This window comes from Scardinius erythrophthalmus (assembly GCF_964197995.2).
Source record: "Scardinius erythrophthalmus genome assembly, chromosome: 7".
Lineage (NCBI taxonomy): Eukaryota > Metazoa > Chordata > Actinopteri > Cypriniformes > Leuciscidae > Scardinius > Scardinius erythrophthalmus.
In genome coordinates, this window is record NC_138227.1 from 3,026,894 (window position 1) to 3,034,202 (window position 7,309).

Here is a 7,309-nt window from a genome sequence, read left to right on the forward strand (position 1 = left end):
AGTATACTTTATTATGATTTTAGTATCGTAATGATTAATAAATGCATGCACAATTATCCGTGAACTTGATAAATGTTGCAGATCTGTTTTAGGCTACTACAAATTGCTTTTAACCTATGTGTGCAAAATTCAGAATTCAACGAATGTGCAGCAATTTGTACAAATAGAGACATTTTTGTAGAATAAAATGTTTGATTTTGTATTAGTAATCCTAATTTGCGCATGCAACAAAGAAGGTGTACAGGTGACACGCGTGCATTTATTGACATCTTTCAATCTCAATTTGAGTGTATTCGGCAATGCTTAACGTGTAATTAAACGCGTTGAGTGAGTTTATAATCTGGGCTCATCAGATTTATTTGTACATAGTATACTTTATTCGTATGATTTTTACTGTGTTTGGTGTGTTAATAACACTGTCCGGGCCCTATCTTGCACCCAGTGCAATTGACTTTGTATACCGATGCATGTATCATTTCTATTTTGCACCCGACGCACAGCAGACTTTTCCCTCCACAGACGCACATCAGTAAATTAGGCAATGTCACTTCTCTGTCTTTTACGGCCCTGACGAGAACGTCAGTCTCCTTGGCTTTGAACCACTCCTGGTGTGCACCTGGCAAATCTGCCGTTATATTAGCAATCCACCATGGAACAAGCGCACCTGCTTTTAAAGGGAATGTGACGCCTGGTTCACACCGGACGCCGAAGCGACGCGGAACGGAAAATCACGCTCGGTCCGGCGCCTGCCTGTTCACACCAGACGCGTATTCTCCGCGGCGGTCGACAAGCGCTTCTGCTCAGTTGTTGTTTATTCAGAGCTATTTTTTACATCATGGGTAAGTAAATAACCTCATAAAATGAATACACCATGTTTCTGTAACCAATAAGTTTGTACACTTCTTTTATTAATCCGTTGTCGAGACACACACGCAGCCAGAGAGAGAATATGGTAGACAGTTAGTGTAGATATACCGTTGAAATATACATCCTCTCTTCAAATTTATTAAATCTATTTTGTTGTGTTTTTTCTTTGTTTGTTTTCCTCTTTCTAGTCTGTTTAGATACACAAATGATCGCATTTGTCACTCGCTGTATTTTAATTTGAAAATTGCTTATATTTTGACAATTGACCGGATGTCTCGTGTTTCTTGGTGTGACTTCCTGCCGGAATGGACGCGGATCACTCGAGGTCGCGCAAAAAATAGACCAGACGCTGAAACTGGCGCTTCACGGCGCGGACCGGCCGCGGCTTGCCGCGGCGCTCCGCGTCTGGTGTGAACGACACCATAGGTTAACATGGGCGCCGAAAGGAAGCGGCCTCCGTTCCGCGCCGCTTCGGCGTCCAGTGTGAATCAGGCGTGAGATGACGCTCTGATTGGTTTATTTCACATTACGCCCAAACCACACCTATGACTATTGTAGCTACTTCAGACCAACCCATTTTAGATTTGCGTTGGGCGCAAGAGTCCTTTTCCGAAGAGATCCGCCCTCAAAGTTACTTGCGTTTCGCGTTTGATACTTGCGTTTCAGATAGTTAAAATACAACCCTCCGCCTCTTTATGTTAAGGTTTGTATTAATTTCGATATGCCACTAGAGGGCAGAATAAGACAGGGAATTAAAGAACGCATTGTAGTTTTTTCACACATCTGTGTAACAGAGAAAAACACAACAGTTACCAATTTTCAGGTAACAATATTTCACAACTGTAACGGTTGCTATGTTGAGGGAGGCGCGAAGACAACGATGAAGGTAAATAAGAAAAGATAATTTATTAAACCGTTAGGATACATAAAACAACCTAACACATTCAAGACCAGACAAGGAATGACAGAACAAACAGGAACTTAAATACACAGATGATGACTAGACAATGACAGACAGCTGTGATGATAATGATGATCGCTGGCAGGTGCGGGTAATGGTAGAGGAGGAGCAGGTGTGGGCCAAGGAGGATGCTGGGATCTGTAGTGCAGACGGAGACTAACAGATGACAGTGACGATGACAGTGATGGTGATGATGACATTGACAGTGACCGTGATTTTGAAAACAACATTACAACAACCTGTTCCTTTAACATCAAAATAATAGCACCAAACCCATAATAGTAAATGCTTATAAATCCAGCCTTTTTGGAGCAGTACGAACTCTCTGTGGATATCTGCGAACAGCTTTCACTGAGGGTGTTGTACTCACTGGATCTTGTGCAGTGAAGTTATCTGTGTTTCCAGTGATCTCAGGCTCAATGATTGGCATAGAACTTTCTCTGACCCAAGGAAAGCTCAATGGTCCACTTCAATCATCAGTGACAGCTGGATTGGAGAAATCTAGCACACCATGCAAAGGAGATCCTTCTGCAGCATTTCTCTGTAACATATGGTCCACATGCACAGTGCGCCTTCTCTGACCCTCCTGCACGAGGTAACCTTTCGTTCGATCACAGATGCGCTCAACCATTTCTCCTGTCCTCCTCTGAAATTTTGAACTCTTACCGGTTCATCCTCCATAAAGGCTCTTAGGAATCTTTTGAGCGAGGAGGTGATTGATGACATCGGCACAACCTCTAACCATTTCGAATGGCTGTCAATCACTACTAGGAAAAACTGCTTATCTTTTTCTGCGAAATCAATGTGGATCCTCTGCCATGGCCACTTAGGCCATCTCCACGGATGAAGGGGTGCCACAGCTGGCAACTTTTGAACTGCCAGACAGCACTACAGGTCCGCACTCTCTCTTCAATGCAGCCATCCAAACCTGGCCACCACAGGTAGCTACGAGCCAGGGACTTCATCAGGCAGATTCCTGGATGCTCAAGGTGTAACTCGTCCAGTAATCTTAATCTGTATTTGGGGGGAATTATGACACGCATTCCCCACAACACACAGCCTTGGTCCTCCGACAGCTCATGTCTGCGAGTGAAATATGGTTTCAGACCCTCCTCCGACACATAGTTGGGCCAGCCATTCAGTGTATAATTCCAAACTTTGCATAATGTCGGATCTTTTCATGTTGCGTGAGCCATGTCCCTTGCAGACACAGGAAGCTCATCCACCTGGGAAAAGTCGAACACGCTTCCATCTTCCCCAATACAGTCTTTACCCATGGTTGGCAGTCTGGACATTGCATCGGCATTCATGTGATCAGCTGATTTGCAGTACTCAATATCATAAATGTAAGACATCTGCACTAATGCCTAACGCTGCATTCGAAGAGCTGCCAAGGTTGGTATCGCTGCCTTTGGTCCGAGGATTGTCAGCAGAGGCTTGTGGTCAGTTATGAGTGTGAACTTCCGTCCATAAATATATTTATGGAACTTTTTAACCCCATAGATGATGGACAATGCTTCAATTTGAGCATACATTTTTTCTGTCTCAGTCAGTGTTCAGAATGCTAGAATGCTATGGGGCGCCCTTCTCCATTGTCCATAATGTGCGAGATTACAGCGCCCTGCCCATAAGGTGAGGCATCGCATGCTAATTTCAGGGCTCTGTTACCATCATAATGCACCAGCACTGTGCTACCAAGCAACAGCTGTTTAGCCTCCTCAAAAGCCGTCTCACAAGCAGCAGTCCAGCTCCACGGTTGCTTCTGTTTTAACAAATTGTGTAAAGGCTGAATACGGCTGGACAGATTTTGCAAAAACCGACCATAATAATTCAGGAGGCCCAAAAAAGGCCGTAGCTCAGTGACATTATCTGGTTTTGGGGCGTTTACAATCGCTGCAACCTTTTTCTCAGTTGGGTGAAGACCTTCTTTATCGATGCGGTGCCCCAAATACTCAATGCTGCCTTGCATGAACTGACACTTGGAAAGTCCATACCTCTCCAATCTGGAAAGCACTTCGTCCAGTCTCCTGATGTGCTCCTCTTTTTAGCTAGCAGTGACAAGAATGTCATCAAGGAAACAGGTGACGTGATCTAGCCCTTGCAAGATTAGATCCATGATTGCCTGGAAAATAGAAGGAGCACTGGCCACTCCATAACTGAGACGATGGTACTTGTACAGGCCACGGTGAGTATTGATAGTGAGGTATTTCTCTGACTGCTGGCCTAATTTTAATTGCTGATATGCATGCTCCAAGTCCAGTTTTCTAAACAATGTTCTGCCAGCCAACTTAGCTAACAAATCGTCTGTGTTGGGCAGCAGATATGTTTTTTCATCTAAATTCTGGTTTATAGTGACTTTATAGTCACCACAGATGCAGATGGACTTATCGCTCTTTGGCATGACTACAATTGGCGCTGCCCATTCACTTCTTTCAATCTTAGATATTATGCCTGTTTTTTTTCCAGTCTTTCCAGTTCCTTTTCCACCGCTTCTCGTAAAGCATAAGGAACGGGTCTCGCTTTCTGAAAGATCGGAGTTGCATCAGGACGGACTCGGATAGTAGCTTTAAAATCTTTAATTGCACTGGGTTTGTCAGAAAATACCTCTGAGTGTCGTCTCAAAACTGTTTTTACTGCTGGGTCAAAGGCCACTTCAGCTTTCTAAACAATGAAAATGTTTGGCCAATCTAACTGAATTTTCTTCAGCCAGTTTCGGCCCAGCAGGGATGGTTTGTCCCCTTTGACGATGACCAATGGCAGTGTCACTTTATGCTTTTTATACTGCACTGGCACATCTATGGATCCCAGCAATGGAATTTGCTCACCTGAATATGTAGTTAGCTGCATGCTTGTTTTGCTTAACGGTATGTGAGACAGGAACTCCTTGTATGACAGTTCTGACATTAGCGACACCGCTGCCCCCATGTCCAACTGCATGTCCACACACTTTCCATCCAATTTCACATTCACTACAATTCCTTTCTTTCTATTTGAGGTTGTATATACTGTATACACACCAAATAACTCTGATTCATCCTCTTTTCTTTCATTAGAACACTCTGCTTCCACATACTGTGTCTGTCCCACTGTTCTCTTATTTCTACAGGCTCTTGCAATGTGTCCAATTTTGTTACACGCATGACACTTCTCATTCTTGAACCTGCAGTCTCTAGCTGAATGTTTTCCAGCACATCTGTAACATTTATTGATATCTTCTTGTCTCTGGTCTCTTTTCTGGTATTTTCCTTTTTCAGAATCTTCTCTCCCCTTAAACTTCCCCTTTCCCCTCCAATGGAAGAGTTTTGTTTCCTTCACAGCATTCACTGACTGTAAATCCTTTGTCTTACCCACAATTTCCAGCGTGTTTCTCGAGGCCAACTCCACCAATGCGACAAATTTTGCAAGCCTGATAAAACGTCAGATCCTTCTGATTCAGCAATTTGCATTGCATTGACTCTGAATTTAGCCCACTCACAAATCGATCTCAGAGCGCGTCATTCAAATACTGTCCGAATTCACAGTTCACTGACAGCTGTCTCAAAGCCACAACGTTATCCGCCACGGATTCATCCTCCTTTTGGTTGCGTTTCTGAAACCTAAAACGCTCCGCTATCACTAATGGTTGCGGCCTGTAATGCCCCAACAGCGCTGCTTTCAGCTTGTTATAGGATATTTCACTTGGCTTCATCGGTGTGACTAGATTCTTTAACAGTCCATATGTCTCTGCCCCGATCACGGAGAGAAACACACTAACCTTTTTATCATTTGCAATGTCATTCACCAGCAGCCACTGTTCAAAACGCTCCATGTACGATTCAAAATCCTCCTTCGATTCCTTGTATTCATCCACACGGCCAAACTGCATTGCTGCCATGTTAGATCTATCTGTTAGCAGCGTTTCACTCGTGGCTTGTTCCTTTTCTTTAGTTTCTTTTACGACAAGTGCAACAGTGTTTCTCTACAACTAACAGTCTCTAACAAACTTTTTAATCCTCGTCGCCACTGTAATATATTTTGATAGGAGGCTGACTCGGGAAGAAGAACGACAGACACTCGCTTTTGCAAGTTCACTTACTTTCCTGAGTACAGCAAACGGACCACTCACGTACAAAACATTGGGCGTGGCTTAACGTACCCGTCACTTAGCACATCTATTACAATGTGCTTGGCCATTATTGGCCAGATCAGAAACTCTGTTTTACTTGATTTGGCTTACACTGCCTTACCACTACTACGGCTATTATTATTATTATTATTATTAATAATAATAATAATATTAATTTAACAATTATTGTTGTTGTTGCTGCTTTATGGTCCATGCTAAGAGTAGACTATTATGAAACCTCTTAAATCATAATAGTCTACACTTGGAATGGACCATACAGCAGCAACAACAACAATAATAGTTAAATTAATATTATTAATAACACAGGAAGCAAACTAGGCTATCTAGGCGATTTAATTACACGTTAAGCATTGCCGAATACACTGAAATAAGATCGACTCAGAAAAGATGTCAATAAATGCATGCGTGTCACCTGTAGGCTACATCTTCTTTGTTGCATGTGCAAATTAGGATCACTAATACAAAATCAAACATTTTATTCACAAAAATGTCTATTTGTACAAATTGTTGCACATTCGTTGTATTCTGAATTTGGCAAACATAAGTTGAAAGCAATTTGTTTGTGGATAGTGCCCTAAAACATAATTTCACGGATAATTGTGCGTGCATTTAATAATCATTACAATACTAAAATCATAATAAAGTATTCTACAAAAAAATCATTTGAGTCCAGAATATGAACGCAACGCTTCAAGTGCTTAATTTCACGTTAAGCAATTTCCTCCTATAGAAAACCATTATAAGAACGCTAAATGTGGCTTAATGCAGATTAGAATGTCCCCTTATTATGTCGAAATAACAACTTAATACCGAAATAACGACTTATTATGTCGAAATAATTAGATATTATGTAGAAATAACGACTTAATATCTCGAGTTTTCTTTTTCTTTTTTTCAAACAATCACTTAAAATGTCCATTCAGAGATTCATATTAAATATGAGGAAGTCACCATGAACACTCACCTTGATCAAACTTTTACAAGATACAGGATCTCAAATCCTCCAGCTTTAACATCATAAAGATACACGGAAATTCTTTCTTAAACGTTGATAAACACTTATGCTCTGTTTTTTCCGTATCGTATTCGTATTTTGCCTGCTCAATATGGCGACAGGAGAACTTACTTCCACTTTCTATTTGTGACGGGAGAGAGAGAGAGAGAGAGATACGTAAACAGAGACGAGACGTAAACAGACGCGCGTTCACAAGAGCACCACGACGCATGCGTGTGAGAGCAGACGTTGTTGCGTTGTAGATTAATATTTTGTAAATAAAGTGGTAAATTATGTTTTTTTCTGCAAACAAAGCACCTTTTTTGATCTTTTTCATTTTGTTTATCTGTGTTACTTTATA

At 41.7% G+C, this 7,309-nt stretch overlaps 1 protein-coding gene across 11 annotated transcripts in view; it reads right to left on the reverse strand.

Annotated features, from left to right (window-relative positions):
* Positions 1–7,107, reverse strand: part of LOC308694113 (NACHT, LRR and PYD domains-containing protein 3-like) — a 50,313-nt gene extending 43,206 nt beyond the window's left edge. For 10 of the 11 annotated variants that reach the window (XR_014030557.1, XM_081371433.1, XM_081371439.1 and 7 more), the window contains exon 1: positions 6,919–7,103. The gene's annotated coding sequence lies outside the window, so the exon portion shown is untranslated. Of the gene's footprint in view, positions 1–6,918 lie in introns of all 11 variants that reach the window. The other variant, XM_081371436.1, reaches the window with a different exon arrangement.
* Between the last annotated feature and the right edge of the window lie 202 nt (positions 7,108–7,309).